The sequence below is a fragment of the Vulpes vulpes genome, chromosome 11 (assembly GCF_048418805.1).
Source record: "Vulpes vulpes isolate BD-2025 chromosome 11, VulVul3, whole genome shotgun sequence".
Lineage (NCBI taxonomy): Eukaryota > Metazoa > Chordata > Mammalia > Carnivora > Canidae > Vulpes > Vulpes vulpes.
In genome coordinates, this window is record NC_132790.1 from 13196427 (window position 1) to 13220937 (window position 24511).

A 24511-nucleotide genomic window follows, 5' to 3' on the forward strand; every position below is an offset into this window, starting at 1 on the left:
CACTTACTCAAAAAGCTGCAGTTAATTCCCTATTCTCATAATATGAGTCTAGACCAGAAGGTGGCAAACTTTGCCCCAAAGCCAAATCTCTCCTAATTCTGTTTTTTGTAAATAAAATTTTGTGGGAGCACAGCAATATCCAGCCTTATGAATCACTCATACCTGCTTTTATACTTCAACAGTGAGCTGAGTACTCACAACAGAGACTTTATGGCCCACAAAGCCTAAAATATTTACTGTCTAGCCCATAACAGAAAATTTGTAGGTCCCTGGCCTACACCAAGATCCCAGTTTCTGTTTCAATTCCTGGGTCATGGTGTGTTCCCCCAAGGCCATACGCTAACTTGAACCCTATTCTTCCTGGCTGAACTCCTCACGATCTGCCTAGCTCTTACCAGTTCCCTCTCCCTAGAATCTGTCCCTAAACCTAGAGCCTCTATTTGGAAATTCTATTTCAATCCTAATAAATTCTGGACCCTCTGGAACCTATGGAAATGAAACATTCTAGTGAGAAATAAAGCTATTTCCAAAGACCCCTGCTCCAGTTCCTCAAGGCACAAAAATTCACGCCTCAAACATTTTTACCAGTCCAATTTAGAACCAAGTTCATGAGCCATTGCCTGCCACCACCATCCCCCCCATCATTAAAAGATGCTTTGGCATCTTTTTGCCCCCCCCTCCCCCCCGCAGCCTGAAGATTAATTTATATACCCTCTTTGGGAGGCTATAGCCTTATTTTTAGGCCAAGTGAATCCCTATATTGGTGCTTCCTTAACTTTAACATGCACACAAATGACCTGGAGACTTTATTATGCACAGATTCTGATTAAATAGGTCTGGGATGAGCCTGAGATTCATTCTTCATTGCTAACAGTTCCTAACTGATGCTGGGAACCACACACTCTGAGTGATAAGACTGTACTAAACCCAGTGATCCAGAGTGCCAAGACTAATTATCTGTAATAATCTTTCAAGTGCACACACGTACATCTTTACATTACATATTCATGGTATTTAACATAAAATGTGATATTCCACGTGTAACTAATGCTCAATTTTACTCATTCTGAAAATGCAACTTAAAACTACAAGGCTTATTTTTTTCACTTATGAGACTTACAAAGATTGATAATCAGTTTACATATGTAACAGACTCTTAAATTGCTGGTTGGGCTTTAAATTAGTACAAATTATGGGGGGATGGAGTCAGACTCTGGCAATATCTACCAAATTTTAAGTGCTTGTGATTCTATTTCTAAAAGTTTATCCTGAAGCTATTCTTGCAAGCATGCGACATGGTGTATTTTAAAGCAACACTGATAGCAAAAGACAGGAAACCCAAATGTCCACCAACAGGTGATTGAGCAAACAAAGCAGTATATTTCTATAATGGCATAATCTGCACCTAAAAAAAGAATGATGTGGTTAAACATATGTATAACTGATATGCGACAGCATACATGATAAATCTTAAAGATTTTTTTTTTTTTAATTTGACAGAGAACACAAGCAAGAGCAGCTACAAGCAAAGGGTGAGGGGGAAGCAGGCTCCCTGCTCACCTTGATCCCAGGACTCCAGGATCATGACCTGAGCTGAAGGCAGATGCTTAACCAACTGAGCCACCCAGGCACTCACATGATATATTTTAAAAGCCAAAAAGAAATATACCGTATGATACATCATCTTTTATGAAAAAGAAAAGGAATGGAAAAAAATATGTGCATGCTTATAAATATATAGATTACTGCTGGCAAAAAAAAAAAAAAGCCAAAAAAATTGGTAATGATGGTTACCTCTGGGAGGGAGAATTTGACAAGTAGGTAATAGACATGAGCAGCATTTACTTTTCACTACATATCCTTTTGTACAATTTTAAATTCTGTACTATGTGCATCTATTATATGTATTTTAAAACATTTTTATAAAATAGAAAAATCAGAGGATACCAAAAAAAAAATTTTAAAGCACAAATTTTCCTCTCAATTAGCCAGTCTCCACTATATTTTGTCTTCTAATTATTTACAAATTCATTTACACCTGTTAGAAAAAAAGTTGACAAATCTTTTTGTTATTGTTGTTTGAGTAACACAAGCAGGCAAGTATATTAAAGCAAAAAGAACACTCTCAGCATATATGAAAGGGCAAGGAAGAAAGACAGACAGAGACAGGGAGGCAGACAAAGAGACAGAGTGAGTTGCACCTAACAAATCTTTTTAAAAGTGAAAATAAAAGGGTAGTGTTGTTAAGGGGAAAATAAGTATATTACCTTTCTTCTGCTAATCTTCATTACTTATATTTTCATTCCATTTCTTTATTAGATGGAAAATCTATTAGGTCAAAAACCAGATGATAACTATGAAACTGTTCAAAAACAAGCCTCTAATAGGTTGGATTTCAAGAATAGAATGTGAGAAATTCATTCCCCCCTCAGATGATGTTGACCTTCGGATCATTGATTCCCCTTCAGATAATGTTGACCTTTGGATCAGATGCCCCCTCTTCCATCTGAGAGATCGCCTATGTTCACCACATTCACTAAGTAGTCAAATACACAGAACTACCAAATACAGTTCTGCAGTGAAGTCTTGACTTGTTCTACCTGTATGTTTCTTACTGCACAAGCATTTTCTGACACAAACTGTAAAATCCAACATATCTGTATTTATAAGGACTAAGTTCTACGTTTTAGAAATTATAAATTTATTTAGAGCAACTAAGTACTGAATATGAACGTCTCAAGTTAATGCCTAACCATTCAATCCATCATTTAACAGCTGTATCTTGAAGTAGGGTCCATTTAGTTGTCTTACTCTTAAAATCTGGCTCCTTTCTGCCTTCATCATGTAAATAAAGCCAAAGTCAAAAACTACCGATGGAAACAGAAAGGAGACCCAATGGACAAGGAATAAGATATTTCATCTATCTTTTCATTGGGAGTCACTGAATGACTCCCAATCAGATGTCATTCTTCTGTGTTTAATACAGCACATTCAATGCTGTTTTTGTATCACTGTCCTAGACCTCTAAGCTGGATGATCACTTGGTAGAAGTACCTAAGGAAATTCAAGCACCAGACAAAAAGTTAAGGTGGATGGTCTTTTAATAACCTTCTGATTCCATCACTGAAAAGTGAGAAAAAAGTTTCAAATATCCCTAAAAGGAATGAATAACAAAACATTCTAAACCAACAGTTAGCAAAGGTCTTCTGTGAAGGGTTTTTAGGTAGTAAGTATTTTCAATTCTGTGGGCCATACACTCATTGTATCAACTACTCAATTCTGCCATTTGGGGCAAAAAAAAAATCAGCCGGGATCCCTGGGTGGCGCAGCGGTTTGGTGCCTGCCTTTGGCCCGGGGCGCGATCCTGGAGACCCGGGATCGAATCCCACGTCGGGCTCCCGGTGCATGGAGCCTGCTTCTCCCTCTGCCTATGTCTCTGCTTCTCTCTCTCTCACTGTGTGCCTATCATAAATAAATAAAATTAAAAAAAAATCAGCCATAAATAAATAAGTAAATGAATGGGTATAGACGTGTTCCAATAAAACGTCATTCCCAAAAAGAGGAAAGCAGTGTGAAAGCCATAGTTTGCCAGCACCTATTCTAAATAGTGATTTCCAGTATTTCATATTCAGGAAAATGAACGCAAATGAGAAACATATAGATGGGAAGCCAGTCTAGTCTGAAAATTCATCACCTGTGATTTCACTAACTAGACTTATCATGAACATCACTGTAAAACATTAAATACCTATTTGCTATAATATCTTCAAAAACAAACCAACACATGAATGCCAGGCTTCAGAAATAAATATGCCAGTGGCTAAATGCAAAATGAAGACATAATCTATAGCCTATTTCAATGTGTATTTAAAAAAATCTGTATTCTTAAAAAGGAAAGCCCATTAAAAGATGTTCAGAGGTGAGGTTTGGGCAATATTATTTTGGAGAAAAGGCTGCAAGTAAAGAAGAGCACAGAATATACGCCTGTTGCAGACTCAGAAACCCTAGACCACTATCTCTTTAAAAATAATTTTGATAATCAAAAAATAACACAGAACTGGGGCGCTTGAGTCGCTTGGGCATCCAACTCTTGGTTTTGGCTCAGGTAGTGGGTGATCTCATGGTTGTGAGACTGAGCCAAGCGTCAGGCTCCATGCTCAGCGCAGAATCTGCTTGAGTTTCTCTTGCCCTCTACCCCTACCCACTGTGCACTTGCACACTCACTCTCTCTCAAATAAATAAACCTTAAAAAAATTTTTTTTAAATAATGGAATTTAAAGAGGTCATGAGCTAATCCAACACTATAGCAAGAGATAAAAACCTGTATACTGGTACACGCCTAAAAGAACCTCAATTATTCTCCTCTACAGAAAAGTAGAACATTATTTACAATTTTACTTAGGTAGAGGTTATATAAGGAGGTGGGGAGCAGGAGGGAGGGGAAAAGAGTCTAAGCACAGAATAAGACTAAGGACAAATATCACATAAACATGAAAATTCCCCAGAAAGCTGTAGGTAGCCACAATGACAGTGAGGGGATCCTATAAACCCTATACATATGCCTCTGTATCCTCCTCCTTTTCCCTTTTGTTTTTCCACTAAAAGGGAAATGGAGATTTTAGGTATCTCTAACCAACTGAAATTAGTTAACTCTCTAATCCAGAAGTTCATGAACAGGCTTTGGTGCATTTGTTTATATATGTGTGCAAATACAGAGTCCTACCCATACATCTGCACATTTTTCTAGGGAAAGAATACACTGCTTTTATCAGATTCTCAAAGAGGTCAATTAGCCTAACAGTTAAAAACTACCATCAAATTTTATATGTATTATGCATGCATGCCAGAAGGAAGGGGGACTTAACATGCAGAGAACAGACTTCATGGGTATGATGAAAAATCCCATTCACATCTACTCTGGAGTAAAAAGCGTATATAAATGGTTAAAACATAATTACACCAATCTCCCTTGAGACCTGTTATGGACTGAGCTGTGTTCCTCCAAAAGAGATGTCGAATTCCTAACTCCTAGTACCTCAGAATGTGACCTTATTTGGAAACAGGATCGTTGAAGATGTGATTAGTTAAGGTAAATCATATCACACTGGAGCAGAGTGGGTTGCTAATCTAGTTATCACTGGTATCCTTATAAGAAAGAGACATGTAAAGACACAGAGCTACACAGGGAGAACTCCATGTGATGACAAAACCAGAAATGGGAGTTACACAGCTACAGGCCAAAGAACACCAAAATTACCAACAAAAAAGCTGGGAAGAGGCAAGGAATGATTCCTTTGCAGGTTTCAGAGGGAGCACGGATTTCAGACTTCTAGCCTCCAGAACTATGAGATAATAAATTTGTTGGTTTGAGCCATCCAGTTTGTGGTATTTTGTTATACAGCAGCCCTAGGAAACTAATAGAAAGCCAAATATCAGCATCAATAGCAACTAAAATTAGGGTACAGTGAAAAGATGATGCTTATGGGGCAACCCAGGTGGCTCAGGGGTTTAGCGCCGCCTTCAGCCCGGGACGTGATCCTGGAGACTTGGGATTGAGTCCCACATCGGGCTCCCTGCATGGAACCTGCTTCTCTCTCTGCCTGTGTCTCTGCCTCTCTCTCTGTGTCTCTCATGAATGAATAAATAAAATCTTTAAAAAAAAAAAAAAGATGATGCTTATGCTCTCATGTCATAATAAACATATCAGGAACACTTCCCAACACATGAAATATAGTTTCAGTTACCAAAATAGACTCTATTTAATACTCAAAGATAGACTGACCTTTGCAAATGGGTGCAGGATACAGTGGTTAAAAAAAAAAAAAAAAAAAAGTTTTATATTCCAAAAAATAAAAGACCAAAATAAGGGTAATGTTTAAATCCCAAAACAAATAATTTAGGTGTATTCATTACTGTACTTTTTGCACATTGTCAAATCTCAGCATATAAAGGCAGATTCAGCAAAGCAGTGCTCTGGTTATCTATTGCTATGTAACAAAATCACTCAAAAACTTAAGTGTCTTAAAACATAACCATTTTCATCTCTTTCATGATATCTATAAGTTAGGAATTTGGAAAGGGTTCAAGTAAACCCTTTTCAGTTCTAGCTGAAAAGTTCTAGCTCCTGATCTTAGATTCTTCCTACCACTCCACAAGAAGTAGTTTGGGCTGCTTTGCAGCATGGCAATCTCAAGCTAGATTGCTTACAAAGCTGCTGAAGTCTCCAAGATCAGTATTCTAGTGAGTTATGTATAAGCTCTCTCATCTTTTTCTGATTGTGCCTTGGAAGTCACAGTGTAACTTCCGCTGCATTCTACTGCTTTTAAGTGATTCACAAGACCACCCAAATTCAAGGGGAGGGGAACACATAAACCCCACCCCTCAGCATGAGAGAAGAGTCCAAGTCACACTGAAAGAACATGTGAGATGGGAGATATTGTTAAAACCATCTTTAGAAAATACCATCTGCCACCAAGAGTATGGTGAGATAACTGCTTATAACTTTTGAGACTATCAACTATTTAATCCATGTTGGACCTATTTCTCCTGCCTAGGAAACAACAGAGTTGTTCCTTGTTACATATTTTTAGCTATCCAAACTCCTTAAAAAATTATGGCCCCATGGGCTTCATACTTTGAAATATTTTGCCTACCAAATAACCTCATTTACTGAATAAAAATTCCACTTTCGCTTATTCACTTACTTGTGAACATCTAATCAGTAAGCTACCACTTGGAGTTGACACATTTCTAGCCAAAAGCAAACCAACTCATTTTAGTTTGACTATGAAGAGGTTTCACTTTGTAGGCAAGTACATATTTTAAGATTTTTGATAGTCTTCCATCAAGAGGCATATTGGGAACCATTGGTCTTGTGTCTTTTCCACTGTATTTTAATAACTCTGCAATCATTATTTCATATTTTAAGATTCAACATAAAACCGCCTCTAAAAGTATGCTGTAAGCAACAAATAAAGGGCCAAAATGCAAACTCAAAATGCACAAACTATTTACTGTACTCAAGCTGGTAAGAATAGTGGGTTCTTTTTTCCTTTTTCAAAAATTAAGGCTTATAAGGCATTTTTCCACAAACAAAAGAATAGCTGTAGCATCTTGGTTAACATTTCTTTTTTCAATAAAAGATGCTAGTGTCCAACTCTGTTGTAAGAACCTATTGAAGTAGATATAATGGGCACTCTGTTTTGCCTACACAGACACTGGCCTATGAATACTTAACTCTCTGAATCCTATCTCCCTCAATGTCTAAGATACTTCTTGGTGGTAAGGAATCCCAATAGGTTCATTAGTTCTCTTACGGGCACTACAGAACTACATTATACACTGAGGTGGCTCCATAAGCATGGCACTTTGACCAGCTATAAGTGCCTCATCTAAGGTAAGGCTTCATTATCCTGGAAAGTATCAGACATTAACAAATATCAGACTCCAAATTCCTTTGAGTGATATAAAAAACACAAAGACATCTTTAAAAAGTCAAGCTTTCCTCCATCAGAAGGTAAATGTCAACTTTACAGGATTAAAATGATCTGCTGACAAGAAAACTTTAATTTTTCAACAATATCCACTTTCTTGTTTCACTTTCTGTCTTCAAAACCTGTACCAGTAGGGTAACTTTTCTACTGTAAAGCATACAGAAGAAGGGTTGAGTTCCTATTAACACAGTTTGGTAATATATAGTTCCGTTGCTTGTAGAGAAGTATGTGTTCAATTGCATTCTGGGAGAAAACAATTTTTAAAAAGTAGTTGCCACGAGTCACATGATTTTTTTCTTATATAAACTACTGTTCTACAGACTCAATTTACCGTAATAAAAATGTTTCATGTTAAGACATGAAATTGTTATCCTAATATTTTCAGAAAAGTGAAATAGCCAATATACATAGCTGTACTAATACCTTAAGTGTACTACCAAAAATCAGGCTTCTTGAACACAACTTTAAAAAAGGGAAATATCCCATTTGGCTTAGCAATTCATGGAAGTTGTACATTTGACTCCATAATATATGTAAGGGTTAATATAAAAATATTTCAAGCTACTCAGTAAAACTGATCTTAACAGGAAAATGCTTACCATGAATATTACATGTAGACTATCAACAGATTCACCCAAAAATTGATTAGTAATCAGGCAGATGACTAATTATGTATTTTGTAGGGTGTAATTTAAAACTACCAAAGTCTATTCATGAAGATTAGAACAAGCTGGTAAAATCAGGTATTTCACCACTTACAGAAGCAGTTTAGATTCAGTTTAGAAGCATTTCAGACTCAGTCTGAGTATCATTGCAAATGCCAAAAGCAGAGAAGTGCTTTGAAGTTCCTGCTTTATGCTTTATTTCCTGTTTCTCTTGTGTCACTTTCTTGTACACCTTCTGAATCTGTTCTCAAGGCTGAATCTAAAAACAGATACATCCTCCAAGGCAGCATTTTCCAAATCACGGTAAATGGGGCTGGGAAACTGTATACTTTACCCCCAACCAGGGATCAACAAAGTATATTAGCAGATCAAAGACTACCAAATGTCCTGAGGTAAAGAAGCCCACTGCGCTACACTTAAGCCCAGCCTTTTACAAATTTCCTAACACAGCTAGCGAAACAGTGCTCAGATTACCTTCTAAAGTAACGATTATATAAAAATGGACCAAATTTTCAATGGACTACGAATGATTTAGAAAGCACGATCTTCCTTTGTTGCGTAAGACTACTTATAAATAAACGATTAAGCCAGTCATTAAGAGTCGCAAAAATGAGCATGTTATTAGAATGCACTGAAGAATTCAATCTGTATAAAATCAGTAACTCTGGCTGCTGCAACTTCCAATGTTACAAAGCTCCTACCACATATGCACACTCAAAAGCTGGAATTCTGTAATTTTCAAGAAAGGTACTTGCTGTCAGCGAAGTCGTGTTGTCTTTAGCTGGCCATGGTTTTCAATAGTCATTATTTTTTACTTTTTAATTAAAAATTAGCATTAGTTGAGCTTCGTACATATCATTTGAGTTGTTTTCTTAAATCTGCAGAATGTATTACACGACTGCATCACTAGGATTTGAGACCTACAGTTTTCTAACTAGTCTAGACTTTAAGACAAGTACATTTTTCGTGATTCAATTAGGATCTATGCATATCTCTAACTGCTGAAGAAAATCCCTCCCCCAAAAAAATGCTTGTACTTTGGTAATTATTACTATTTTTCTACCAGACAGTGGGAATTATTGAGCTAAAGAATGACGCAGCTAAAAGGCTGGGATTAAAACAGCTTGAGAGTCACTGTTTTAAGAAGGATCCCTGCCCTGGCTATAAGGTCACCAACACAGGTGACAGACATAGGGGCAGGTGCTGTTCCTGCCCACCAGGTCTACATCAACCAAATGTGACGAAAGGACTTGGAATCAGGCCCTTCAAAGTAATAATTATAACTTCACTTAGCTGGATGTGAACGACCCCTCCAGTCTCTTGTTCTGGGAACCATCTAGAACTGTCTTTAAAAGGACCAAATCGGGGATCCCTGGGTGGCTCAGCGGTTTAGCACCTGCCTTTGGCCCAGGGCGCGATCCCCCGAGTCCCGGGATCAAGTCCCGGGATCGAGTCCCACGTCAGGCTCCTGGCATGGAGCCTGCTTCTCCCTCCTCCTGTATTTCTGCCTCTCTCTCTGTCTCTCTCTCTCTCTCTCTCTCACATAAACAAATCTTTAAAAAAAAATAAAAAAATAAAAGGACCAAATCCCATAACAAAACCCTCTTCTCAAAAATCATTTCCTGGGGACACCTCAGTGGGTCAGTGGTTGAGCGTCTGTCTTCAGCTCAGGATGTGATCTTGGGTCCAGGGATCGAGTCCCGCCTCAGGTTCCCTGCCAGGAGCCTGCTTCTCCCTCGGGCCTGTGTCTCTGCCTCTAAGTCTCTCATGAATAAATAAATAAAATATTTTTTAAAAATTTGTTTCCTAGTTTATCTTTAAAACTTTGCCAAGTTCATAGATACAGCTTGCAACTAAATGTTTTCAGGTAGGGATCAACTCAGAAAGGTACAGAAAACATAGGGGTGTATTTGATGACTTTGTGAATTCCTAGTATCCTTTTTTAGCTGTGAAACTGATTTCAACTCTTAAGAACCCTACCTGAATAAGCCTTATAACCATGGGTTATTGTGCTAAATATGGGTTGAGAACTATACATCAAAGTAAAAACGTTAAGAGTATAAAAATCTAGATAATCCATAGTCAATTATAAATTGAAAATCAAAGCCACAATGCTAAAAACCATAGTATATAAAGATACTTCCTTCTTCAGAAACTGAGATCTAGAATGAAGACAGCCAAAATACACAAGTACAACAGATCTATAAAAATCAGTAATGAGTAACACTGTTGGCACTGCCACTAACCACTTGACCTTGGGCCAGTTAACTGCTCTGATCATTCAAAAAATTCACTGAAAAGGAGGCAAAATCATTGATGGTTAAATCCTCCTTCTTCTAGTTCTCAAAGTCTACATATCTATTATTATGCTGTTTCCTAGTAGTACATTAGATACTCAGAGAATTATTAACTATAACAGGTCACAAGGGTTATCACTTTAAAGCAATACACTTAAAATTCACTGATCTTCAAACAGTCAAATGTCTCAATAGCAGCTAATTCAATCGTTCCTATCTCCTGAGGATTCTGCTTATGCTAAAAACCATTATTATGATTACATTTTAGGTGCAGCCCACAACCTTTTAAAACCACATATTCCTTTTTTTTTTTTTTTTTTGAAGATTTTACTTATTTGACAGAGAAAGAGAGAGCACAGTAGGCAGAGTGGCAGAAAGAGGGAGAGGGAGAAGCAGGCTCCCCACTGAGCAGGGAGCCCCAAAAGGGGCTTGTTCACAGAACTCTGGGATCAAGACCCCAGCCAAAGGCAGACGCTTAACAGACTGAGCCACCCGGGTGCCCCAAAACCACTATTTCTAAGAAACTTATTTAGGACCATCCTTCAAACTAGACAAAGATAAACACAATCTCAGGGCTCCAGAGAGAATCAATCCTTTCAGTCCAAAACCCATTTCTAAGTCCCCATATCACATGTAGGAAGTAATTTTAACACAAATCTACAACTCAAAATACTTGAACAAATCCTCTCCTCTACAGATGTCAACTATATAAAAGGGTAAGTTAGGCTGAAGTAGTCTTCCTTTACCTATGAAGAAATACTTATATATTCATTCTTAAAAGTCATAGATTGTACTTCCTCTTAATTTAGGATGGGTAGCAGCCATTATATGAAGTACCAAGCAATTAGTCCAAAATTTTTGGCAATCATTCAACATATTCAAAAGCTGGCTATATTAAGCAGACTATAGCTTATTTTTTCTCAAGAATCCAATTAAGAATTGGTCTGGGGCACCTGGCTGGCTCAGTTGGTAGTGTTGGTAGAGTGTACAACTCTTGATATCTGGGTCATGAGTTTGAGTCCCACACTGAGTGTAGAGATTACTTAAAAATAAAATCTTTAAGGGGTACCTGGGTGGCTCAGTCGGTTGGCAGCTGACTCTTGATTTTGAGTCAGGTCATAATCTCCGGGTCCTGGATCAAGCCCTGTGTTGGGCTCCCTGCTCAGCAGGGAGTCTACTTGAGGATTCTCTCTCTCTCTCTTTCCCTCTGTCCCTCACCCATTGTGCTCTCTCCCTTTCTCTCTCTAAAATAAATAAATTGTTTTTAAAAATAAGATAAAATCTTTCAAAAAAGAATTGGCTTATTTTTAAAAATTAGGCATGTGCATGAGTTTTATAATTTTTATCACTCAATAATGAAAGACATTTGTTTGTAAAAGGTGAGCGGCACATTCAGAAATAAATTTGAATTGAATTTTAGCAGTATGATTTCTGACTATACATTACAGAATTGTTTATTAAATAACGATTCATAGACACCCCCCCCCCAATGGGTTCTGAGAGTCTTATTAAACCTCTGAAATTATATGGAAAACAAAGTGTGCAAGAGTAGTAATCCCTCCCCTTACCTGCAGGTGATACATTCCTAGACCCCAGTGGATGCCTGAAACTCCAGACAGTACCAAATCCTATACATACTGTTTTTTCTATTCACACATACCTATGGTAAATTCAATTTATAAATTCAGCATAGTAAGAGATTAACAGCAATAGAATAGAACCATTATAACAATATACTGCAACAAAAGTTATGTGAATATGGTCTTCCTACCTTCCAAAATATTTTATTGTACTGTACTCACTCTTCTTCTAATGGTGTAAGATGATAAAATGCCTACATCATGAGATGAAGGAAGGTAAATGACAGAGGCGTTCTAACTTAGTATTAGGCTACTACTGATCTTCTACTACGTCAGAAGGAGGTTTACCTGTTTCTGGACCAAGGCTGAACATGGGTAACTAAAACCATGTAAAGCAAAACTACAGACAAGCAGAAATTACTGTTTATTTTTCTAAGGAGATAGCACAAAGCTTTGAGGAGATGCTCAAGAGGTTCATGACCTTTGACTAAAAATTTCTGCATTATGGAACAGATTACTTCAAAATATTCAAGTCAATACTCCAAAATAATAATATATAACAGTAAGAATTCCTTAAATTCAAGTAGGAATTCTCACACAAGAAAACTCATGTCATGACAACATTTCTGGCACGAATTCCATAAAAGACAAAAATGATATAAACTAGATGTTTCAAAGTAATCTTAAGATTGCCTAATGCTTAGCATTTATTTTTTCTTATTTTTTTTTAAGATTTTATTTATTTATTCACAAGAGACACACAGAGAGAGGCAGAGACATAGGCAGAGAGAGAAGTGGGCTCCCTGCAGGAACTCAATCCCAGGACCCCAGGATCATGACCTGAGACGAAGGCAGGCCTCAACCACTGAACCACCCAGGCATCCCTAACAGTTAGCATTTAAACACACATACACATCACCATTTAAGATCTCTAAATGATTTATATTTGAAAGCCGATGGCACAAGCATTCTAGACAAAGCGGACCTGTCAATACATGTGGTACTAAGATATGGAGAAGGTTTTTTAATGGAATGTGTCAAATAATTCACCACACAGTGATAGTAATAAAGCAGTTTCCTAATTTATAATACAGAAATTGGCTTTTTTTCAAACATTGATTTAAGATCAAAGTATGTCAATAACATGCTGCAGAGGTCTAAAAGACAGAGATACAGATTTAGAAATAACTTTTTCTATGAAGCTACAGTTAAGCTTTTGCTAACTATATGCTTTCTCCATGTCATCACCCTCATCACCCTGTGAACAACTCTAATGTTCTTTCTCTCTATCTGAATCCTACTTTCATTCAGAAATAATGTCCTCTTTCATTTAGAATCTCTATCACCAATTTTGGTATATGATCTCATGTTGTTTATTGTTTTATAGATGTATATACAGTCTATCCAATTATATTACCTCTGCCTACAGGAAATTATTATACCTAATTTCTCTTGCCTAGCATAGTATAACACACAAGTCTCGGAATATATTTAAATGAATGATTTCCACTTCACTTAGACAAGTATGTCTATTGTCACACTCATCATGCTATACGGTAGTAACTGATAATAATGTCTAGGAATTTGCTTCAAAATAAAAAAGGGGCAAGTGGGTGGAGGTAAAAATTAAACCAGATTAACCACAAGTTTGCAAATGCTAAAGTTGGTGATATGCATTTTATGTTGGCAACTTTCCATAATACAAAGTTTAAAGGAGATTCCTTCTCCTACTAGAACACAGAGAGAACTTCTCAAAGATAGGTCCAGTAGTTTTTTTCCTTTGTATATCTGTCCTTCACTAAACACAATTCATTATTTAGGCAGAACTATACTTCAAAGAAACCTTAACAGCTTCTGTATGATATTTCATTTAAATGATCCTTTTATTAAACTCAGATAAAACATATTCATTTGTTAACTACTTACTAAGTACCTACTTTCTTAAATATCCTGTCTTAGTAAATGTAGAATATCAAAAATAACACATCCTCTCTAATATATTGGATCTGATAGTACTCTCAAAGATCCCTAGAAAAAAGGGCAAGGAGAGAAGGCAAAGAGATGCAGACAAAGAAAAAAATAGTAGAAAGTTAATACATAGTTTTTAAGAAGAACCTAGGGCATCCACGTTGTTGTTGTTGTTTTTTTAAATCTTCCCACTAATTCTTTTTTTTTTTTAAGATTTTTATTTTATTTATTCATGAGAGACACACAGAGAGAGGCAGACACAGGCAGAAGGAGAAGCAGACTTCCCACAGGAAGCCGGATGTGGGACTCGATCCTGGGACGAGGATCATGCCCTGAGCCAAAGGCAGAGGCTCAACCTCTGAGCCACCCAGGCGTCCTAGCATACACATTTTTATCTAAAATGAAGGCATACAGTTTGTTCAAGCTGGAAGATCTAAAAGTTCCCCTCCCCACTCCATGTTACAGATGAGAAAAACTAAAGCTCAGAGATGGAAAGTGACTTGCCTCAAGTTACACATCAAGTTACTAGCAAAACCAAAATTAAAACTCAAATCTGCTGATTCACAGCACAATGTGAATTTTCCACATCAAAGTACTTTCTTCTACACTATAATATTCACCAACTAAAGAGAATGACTATTTTATTGGCGATATATACTTCAGTTCTATATTATACCATACAAAAAAGAAGGTAAAAGGCTAAAGGCAGCAGCTGGGAAGAAAATGCACACAATAAACTTGTAAGACATTGCACATGCAAACTATATGCATATGCTACACTTCCTCAATTCTGAGACACACTTCCGACTTTAAGACATAGGAGCCATTGGGAGTGCTTCCCTACTTACTAGAGGGGGTATGGTCCAATTTATGAATCATTTAATAAAGACAATTAGATCTTCAAATTTAAAAAAGGACATAGTACTCATTTCAGAAACATTTTATTTTATTTTTTTTTAATTTTTATTTATTTATGATAGTCACAGAGAGAGAGAGAGAGAGAGAGAGAGAGAGAGAGAGAGAGGCAGAGACACAGGCAGAGGGAGAAGCAGGCTCCATGCACCGGGAGCCCGACGTGGGATTCGATCCCGGGTGTCCAGGATCGCGCCCTGGGCCAAAGGCAGGCGCCAAACCGCTGCGCCACCCAGGGATCCCCTCAGAAACATTTTAAAACAGACACTATAAATTACATTTTCATTTCAAAAAATACTAGAATGTGAAAACACATACCTCTAAAGGTAACATAATGCACCCCTAAAACACATGAAGTAACCACCGTCATTTAAGAGGCAGTGTCACAATGCAAACACACAGAGCAACAGTCCCATCTTCTAAGGTAACAAACAGTTATCAAACATCTAAGGCTATGTGGCATTTTTTCAATTTTAGATATTAATATAAACAAGTCTTCCTTGCCTTTTATCTCATATGCATGAGTTTCGGCATTCTGTTTGAATCTCAGCTCTGCTCCTACCTCTCCAACTTTTGCAAAGTTACTAACTTCTCTGAGCCTCATTCTCTCATCCATAATAGGTTATCCACCTTAGAGAATTGGATGAGAACTAAATGTAATAATTTATTTAAGGAACATAGTACGGTACCTAGATGAAATATTAAGTGTCCTCCCACCATCCCTATGGGCCAAATTAAACTAAAAACTAGATTCTATTCTTGACTTACAAGATTCCTCCATCTCCATTTTAGAGACTGGAATAAAACCGTACTGATCCTGGGGCAAATCCCACTAGTTTGCTTTCAAATTATTATTTGATAAGAAAAGCTTATTTCATTGTCTTGAAATTGGTCTCTTTCCTTCTTCAAATTGGGAACAGAAAGCCATGACAAATTTTAAGTTAAATTAGTTGTATGTAAATTCAGCACTTTCATATCGTCTTACTGAACTGAAACTCTAAACCCATTACAAACCCACTGAGGGAGGAACTATAGAACCAATGCGTGGGAAGGAAAAAAAAGAGTATAAAGTCCAAAAGACACAGTTAAAATGACTCAATCGAATGAGTGGTGTACTTTTGTTTAACCTTAGATTCATTTATTAATATTCTAAAAAAAAAAAACAATGTTCAGAAGAGCCAAGACCACATCTCCATGCTCCAAGGTGATTTAGTAACCTGATCCCTCAAGATTAAGCAAATGCCATCTTTCATTATATACAGTTTCAGGATGTGTCTAGTCATTTCCAAGACGGGAATGTACTTACCAAAATATCTCAGATGCAGCAATTTACACTGAAATAAGACCATCTTTTCCCCTTCCCCAAACATAATTCAGAGAAGCCCTATTACCTCATTATTTTCAGTAGAATGATCTTCTCCTTTACTAATTATAAAAGTAATGCTTATTTTTTTTTAACTTGTAAAATACAAAGAGCATGAGTGTTTTTAAACCATCCGTGATCTTACTAGTGGAAGACTAAAGTTTTAGAAAGGGACATACCAACATCTTTCCTATGAATTTGACCGTAACTGCCATCATCACTTTAAATCTGTATAGAGCACTTGCCACTAAACATGAGTACCTATCTGCCTATATCTTAATATCTTAATTCTGGTTTTTGAGACTAAATTCACACAAGTTTTTTCTTGACTTAATGGTTTCTTCTCTATCTTTGTTCTTCTGAGTCTCTCAGCTACATATTTTGCTGTTGACTACTTCCTCTTGTTTAAAACTATTTCTATCCTAAGTTTCCCAAAACAGTATATTCCTCAGTGTCTACAAAAGTCTCTCCGACTCATCTTTTCCTCTTCCTTCACTGGCTCTCCTCTATAATTCCTGACAATCTCTAAAAAATACGGCTCTGGCCTGACCTTTGAATCTGCTTGTCAACTGTGAACCTCCGGTATTCAACACAGTGGCTGGCATGAAGCATATCCTCAAGTGATTTGACTTTATCAATTTATTGATACATTGACTTTATCAATCCTGACCTACCACTGACTAGCTGTGTGACCATGAGCAAATTAAATCTCTCTAAATCTCAGTTCCCTCATCCATAAAACAGTGATGCTCAAAAAACGATGATGCTTGAAAAGCTCAAAACAATGGCTGGCACAAAGTGGCGCCCCATAAATTTTGCTATTATCAACATAATCCAGTACAGGACTCAATAATGTTTCTGATTCTTTTACTGTTGAACACCCAATCTACCTCTCAATAACCCAACTTATTTTTAACATATTTTCTTATCGCAGCTATCAAAAAATATCTTCCTGCTCCTTCCTTTACTACCTGTCTCCAACCCATTATCAACTGTTCTAATTCTTCTCTCCTAACCACTGGACAGAACCATTATTTATCAACTAAGCTACAGACCCAGACTTAATTGATCTCCACACTCTTAAATCATTCAAATTTTCCATGCCCCTTAAAAACCATTATTAATGCCACTCTTATCCACAGCTGCTGATAGCATTTCCGAACCACTAGACTGTCATCCTTATGTCTTCCATAACCCATATCCAAACCCCCCAGTTCTAAAGAGGTCTTAAAACCCAGCTCCTCCTGGAAACCTTCTCCGACTAACTCCACACCACTCAGATCACTTCTCTGCTCTGAGTTGCCTCCGCACCTGAGCCCTTAGGTATTCTGTAATACTAAGGGTAAAATGGGATCCGTGAATAACAGTACCAAGAAATTACTCCCACAGAATCATTTCTACCTCCTCAAGGATGGGCCATTAGCTATGATGCTCTGGTGATACAGCTAAGGAAATATCCTGTACAACACGGGCCCTCTTTGGTGTCTGCTCTTGGCACTTCATGTTTGTCAAGAAGTGTCTAACTCGGGCAGCCCGGGTGGCTCAGGGATTTGGCACCACCTTCGGCCCAGAGTGTGATCCTGGAGACCCAGGATCGAGTCCCACGTTGGGCTCCCTGCATGGAGCCTGCTTCTCCCTCTGCCTGTGTCTCTGCCTCTCTCTCTCTCTCTCTCTCTCTCTCTCTGTGTGTGTGTGTGTGTGTGTGTGTGTGTATTCTACGAATAAATAAATAAAATCTTTAAAACAAACAAACAAAAAAAGAAGTGTCTAACTCTTTGTGATCCTTTCGTCCTATGTTCAAGCAGAAATGATTCCTCGGTGCCTATGGCCTCCTCCCATCTAAATCCACGGGAGAGAAAAAAAAGTAGTAATGGGCCACTTTCTCTTCTGCTGCTCTTCTCAGCCCCCAACCTCTACCCACACCCCACAAATAAAAACTCCTAAAGCAGAGCACAGAAAGGTGGTGGCAGTGATACACACATACCACATCTTTCTTTCTTTCTCCCTGAGATTGAACTGAGTTAGCTACAACACTCTACCCAAGACTAAAAAAAAAAAAAAAACAAAACAAAACTTCCCAACAAGTATTGATACATAATCAAATTCAACCGCATCAAAGTGGGTGATCCTACAGTAACAGAATTGCATTCGTAGGTTACCTTTCACTGTGTTACTCTAAGGGATCTTGCATCATCTTCACGCTGTAGTACACACACACACACACACACACACACGCACACGCCCAACACGATAGTTGAGAAACTCCCCCTACGGGGCCGATTTCCTGCAAGTACCTTCAGAGGCCGCCTTTAAACCAGCACATCCTAACGTTTTTCAAACCTAAAGAAGTGAGTGATTCCTCAAGCGCCATCCAATCAAAAGCAAGCCATAGGTTTGTGCCTTTACTTTTTCAGACGGCGAGTGTCTGCGCTGCTGGGGCGGGACAATTAGAGGAACTGTCCCGGGGCGGGGGGGGGGGGGGGGGGGGGAGGGAGGGAGGGGAGCTGCAAAATCAGCACCACCACCACCCCACCACCCCCAGGTGGGAGTTAGGTCGGAGGGCTTGGCCCTCCCCGAGCAGGGAAAGAACCGAGGATGCTAACATGACCGACCGTGACCTGAGGCCCCGGCTCTGCAGTCTCTCCCGCCCGCCTGCTCGGTCCCTACCGACCCACACCGCTCGGCGACCCGACCTAAAGCCCCTCGCCGGCTCCCCGTAGGCTCTCCCCTCGCTGGCCTCCGTCCGCAGCGCACCTGAAACCTTCTGCTCTCGGTCCCCTTCCGGTTAGAGTAGGTGTCTCTCGAACCCACGTGTCCCCCATCTGCCCAGGGATCTTAACCTTAAAGACCCTGCCCTCGCGTGGCTCTCCGCGGATCCCCCCCGCCCCGGCAGTGCCTGCCTCCCAGGGGCCAGCCCCGTCCCAGGCTCCGCACCTTCCCCCCGGGCACCCTTCCCCGAGCATCATCACCCGCTCCCCATCACTTTTCCCCTCCTCAGACCAGAAATCCTCCCCCGCCGGGCCTCCTCCGGGACGGCCCCCCGCGGAGCACCCCGCCCCGCCTCGGCCCCTCTGCGCGGCCTCCCCACCCGGCTGAGCCCCCGAGGCTCCGCGGCTCCGCGGCTGCAAGCCGGGCCCCTCCCGGCGTCGCCCTCCCGAGGGCGGCGCCCCGGCCGCAGCCGCGCCCACACCCTCCCGGCAGGGGCGAGCGCCCCCGGCTCCGGGCGGCCCAGCGTGGGGGTGGGGGCGGGGACGGGGCGGCGGGTGTCGCCTCTGCCTCCGGCGGCCTGCCGCCCCGGCTCCCGCAGCCCCCGCCTGGGTGGGCCGGCCGAGCAGCGGCCCCGCGCCGCCGCCCCTCACCTCGACGCAGAGGCTCGGGCCTCGCCTCCCCCCGGCCGTCCAGCGATGGCTCCGCCGCCGCCGCCGCCGCCGCCGCGCTCCCCTCACTCGCTCCTCCACCGCCCCCGGCCGGCTGCTGAAGAGCGGACGGGTAGTGGCACGCCCATTGGCTGCCGCCCACACTCGCGTCAACCTCCCCGACCCGGACCTCGCGCCGCGATTGGCTGGCGCGGCGCCTCTTCTCCACGGCTCGTCCTGATTGGCCCTTCTGGTCTCTCGCGCCCCCTTACCGGGAGGAGAGCCCACCCCCCGGCCCCCCTCCCGCTCCGGCCCTTCCACCGCCCCCCGCCCCAACCCGCTTCCATCACGGCGGGCCGGGGGCGGGAGCGGGCGCGCACTGCCAATGGGAGCGTCGAGAGAGGGCGGGGAGGCGGGCTCTGCGGCCGGAGGGCCAGCCAATGGGCGCGCGCCGCACATCCCGGGCTCGGGAGCGCCCCCGCGGCCGCTCGGGGTCCCCGCGGGTCGCGCCCGGGGCCACGCCCGGCTGCGGGTGGCGCGGGAGGGGTGCCCGCTGGCGAGCTGGGAGGGCGCGCGAGGCCCCGGCCCGGCGCGCGGGAGCGCGGGCAGCCATTGTGGCGTGGGGTCGGGCGCGCGGCGGCGGAGAGGCGCGGCCGCCGGGGCCTCCTGGCAGCCCCGCGGGATGCTCCGCCGGGAGGAGGCCGAGCGTGCGCCTGGGCCAGGCCCGCGCCCCCAACCCGGCCACGGTCCTGGGCACAGAACTTCCCGATGGTGAGAGAAAGTTAGAATGATGGTTACCCCGGGGGATGGAGGGGGCACACGGGACCCTGCCCGGAGCTGGAAACCTTCCGTCTCTTGATCTGGCCGGTGTCCAGACTGGTCAGGCCGCACAGTTCAGATGAGTGCATTCAAGCCACCTTCATGTAGAATATGATGTGCTATCGCTCGCGCGCTCTCTCTCTCTCTCTCTTTTTTTTTTTTTTTTTTTTTTTTTTTTTTTACAGTTAAGGGATTGTCAGAACGACTCTGTAATAATGACATTACGGTTGCCTTTGGCTCCGTGTAAACAGTCTCACTAGGATTTAGCTATCATTCAAAAACTACAAACCAGAGGAAGAAGGAAAAGAAAAAAGGATGGTGAGAATGTGAAGTGAGTGAGAGCTCTTGGCGCACTTAAGAGTGAGCTCGGATGGTTCAGGCTGACTTTCTTCTTTAAGGATTGAGAGCTTGTTTCAGCCCCCTGGCCCCAGTTGGTGGCATAAGAGCCCCCATGATGCTGCACCCAGCTGGAAGCCACAGAAGTGTGCTGACCTGCGTGCTTCGTGGCCCACCTGAGTTCTGAACCCAGGAAACTTTCGTTTAAATGTCACGGCTTCTGCCCTGGAGATGCTCACAGTCCAGCACCGCGTGCAGTCATTCTTGCAGGAGGACACAGAACACCAAAGTTAACACAGCTGCTCGCCCTCAGGGATGAGGCGTTCCACTAGGTTAGGCCAGATGTGTGTGCCTGGAACCCAGGCCTGTAGCAGAATTCCGAAATCGCCAGGGCCAGGTGAAAGAAGCACTTGCTGTTGAGTGGGCCAGGGATAACGTTTCCAAAACAAGCATGACTCTGGGTCAAATTCTAACTTGTGAAAGAGCACCAGCAGCAGAAGAATTAAAGATTACATGATTTTCATTTATTAGGTTAGTCATCAAATTGTTCAGTTCAGATAAATGCCTTTGTTTAGAGTACTTGTCCCTGAGGTAGGCGTATAGTTAGGTAAGACAATATTTTCCCAAAGACCATCGAGTGTAATAGGAAGACAGACATAAAGGGTTCATTATAATATAATGAGGAAATACATTTTAAAATGACCTAATGACATAAATGCCAGCTATCTAACAATCTAAATGCCTAGGGAACATAGGGGCATATTCTCAGAAGAGCAGAACTAGTAAACCACTGCTAAGATTTATCAGCATGGGCAACTAGACACTATTTCTGGAGAATACTTTCATTGTAAGTTTTTAAATTTCTGTGCAAACATCTTGATTTTTTCAAATAACTATATGTAAATATGAAAACATAAGGTATTAGTTCTGAGGAAACCACATGACAAAATTAAGTAATTGCTTAATGAGTTCATTATGATTTTCGAAAATGACTTTAGGGTTGAGCATAAAGGCATCTCATTTGATTGAAGTCAGTGTGTATGTAACATACGCCTCCGGAAGAGACACCCAGCACACACAAGCACCCCCTAGATGGACTTTCTGGAGGAGAACTTAAAACAGTGGTTCAGTCTCCAAGATGGTACAAACTCATGGGGAGGGCAGTGTCCTTTGGTGCACCATCATTCTAAAGTGAATTCAAAGAATCTATGAATCTACAAAAAAGTGCCTCCACAAAAGGCAATGAACACTTTTGCCCAGAGTCTAACTTAAAAGTAGTAATGTATAATACCAAAGAAAGTAATCATTCGTTCAAAGGCTTTTCCCATCTTTCAACAAGAGCCCTGAAAATTGCGCTGCCATTTATTGGAATCAACTGCATTGTAATTGTATTCAAGTATGAAATACCTGTATGTGCTTTTGATCCTTACTATAGAAACACAGTTCTGGGAAGAAAAAAAAAAAAAGAAATACAGTTCTGTAAATGAAGGTAAATTCCACCAAGCGCAAATAATTTACACCTATTCACAAATAGTTGACAACCTAAAGAGAAATATCATGTATTACTGAAAAAAAAAATGTAGGAATAAACACAAAAACACACGTGCTACATATGATGTTATAGCTGTTTTGAATCCCTTGGAATTTCACAACTTTTTAAAAACAAAAAACAAGGAAGGTCAAGCACTAATTTTTTTTATGCAAATACTGCATCTTCCTGCTCTGAGGAAACACTTTTCTTCTTGCCAACATCTTATTAACTGATTCTGATGAGATTCTTTATCTTCCCAACAACCCTATGCAAGTATTCATCTACTCATCTGAATTTCATAGGCAGGAAAACTGATGCTCAATGAGACAAGGAACTTGCCCAACATCACATAGCTTTTAGGTGACAAAAGTGAGATTGAAATCTAAATCTGTTTGATGGCAAACCACATAATCTTTCTACCAAGCCACATTTGCCATCTCCAAAACAAGATCAAGTCATTTTACCTTGTCCTTATCATCTTTGTGTTCCCCATAATGAATAGCATGGAATCTGACATATGTCTTTCATGGACCTCACAGAATTAGCAATTATTTTTACGACGCTTGATCTTTACAGATTTCATGACAAGGGAGAATGTGAACTATCTAAGAGTAACTGTTTCACATTAAAAATATTCATGTCGGGATCCCCGGGCAGCTCAGCGGTTTAGCATCTGCCTTCAGCCCAGGGCATGATCCTGGAGTCCCAGGATCAAGTCCCACATCAGGCTCCCTGCATGGAGCCTGCTTCTCCCTCTGCCTCTCTCTCACTCTCTCTCTTTTCTCTCTGTCTCTCATGAATAAATAAAATATTTTTAAAAAATACTCATGTTGACAACACTAAAGTTGAACACAACTTCCTTTATAGTTACAGTGGAGAACCCATCACAGCTATCTAGAATGCATCAGAGATACTTTCATAATGTGGAAAGAGTTTCAGGCAACTGTTCACAAGGGAGTCAAATTTCTGGTGGGGACATTTATTCTCTGCAAGTCATTTGGTGATCTCTACCTTTCCCTGTAGTCAATTAGAATATCCAAAAGCCATCTGCTTTAAACATATTTTAAACACTGTTATTAAGGGGGAAAAACAATTTTGCCAAGTTTCTGATGTTTCCGCTGTCCATCTATTGCCAGTCTGAACAAGTACACGCAGGCCCTTGTACCTTCACTTCCTCAGCTATAAAAGGAGGGTAAAACTTAATGCATTTGTTCTGAGTGTTTCAGAGATCTGTAAGATAAGTTTGGTTTTCACATGGAAGTGAATCATATGACTCTCAGTTATTTAGCAACTTCAGAAATGTAGGTGATATGTTCTTGGCCCTTCTAAATCATTCCTTGTATCCCAACTATTGACTTTTCAGTTCTTGATGGATGGCAGGATATGCCAGCCCCAAATATGCCACTTTGGCATAAAGACTATTTTTGAGCTAAGGACACTTAAAAAACAGCAGATGCAAAGAAGAGCACTCTAATTTCCCCTGTTCTTCCTGAAAACAGGAGATAAACACTCCCATTTGAAAGATGCCCTCCCTGTACCAGGAGAAAAGGAATATTCTTCAATGGGGAAATCAAAGCCAAGAGAATCCTGCATAAATAGACCATGTTAAAATAATACTTATCTTTCTATAGCCTCCCCATGTCGTTTAGATACTTTTCCACAATTGCCTTTTGTTTAACCTAATATAAAAGCTTGTAAGTTTTGCCCTTTCTTTGGATCTCCCTTTTCTTACAAGAGCTCCTGCATCACATAAAACATAGATTTGTGTGCTTTTCTCCTGTTAATTTATAATATATCGCTTTAATTCTCAGGATCAACTAAAAAACCCTAAGAAGATAGAGATAAAATATTGCCTCCCGTACAACTTCTGGTGGCAATGATGGAATGTCAATGACTGGAACACTAAAAGATCTTGAGACATCTGACCAAAAAACCAGCAGAAGGTAAGATTCTTACCACATCAGTATCTCAGATCTTTGCCTACAGCCCCCCCTCTCATCTTGATGAGAACAATAAGAGGCTCCCCTTACCTTTTTTTTCTTTCTAAATATAGATTGGCAGGAGAAAAATATTTGTAAAAATTAGTTCTTTGAATTGTGACTCTTATAAATTTGGTTCTGGGTACCCACTGGTATAGCCTCCTAGTCTTTGTTTTCCTGTATGTCTTTTCTGGCATTTATCATAAGGGGGG

General features: G+C 40.7%; 2 protein-coding genes across 5 annotated transcripts in view; one reads left to right on the plus strand and one right to left on the minus strand.

Moving 5' to 3' along the window:
* The window catches only part of FAR1 (fatty acyl-CoA reductase 1), a 68830-nt gene extending 49067 nt beyond the window's left edge, over positions 1-19763 (minus strand). For both annotated transcript variants that reach the window (XM_072725600.1, XM_072725597.1), the window contains exon 1: positions 19638-19763. The gene's annotated coding sequence lies outside the window, so the exon portion shown is untranslated. The remainder of the gene's footprint in view (positions 1-19637) is intronic.
* A 396-nt stretch (positions 19764-20159) lies between these two features.
* Positions 20160-24511, plus strand: part of PTH (parathyroid hormone) — a 108956-nt gene continuing 104604 nt past the window's right edge. The window contains exons 1-2 of one of the 3 annotated variants that reach the window (XR_011995094.1): positions 20160-20405; positions 24132-24263. The gene's annotated coding sequence lies outside the window, so the exon portion shown is untranslated. The remainder of the gene's footprint in view (positions 20406-24131; positions 24264-24511) is intronic. The other 2 variants (XR_011995095.1, XM_072725602.1) reach the window with 2 other exon arrangements.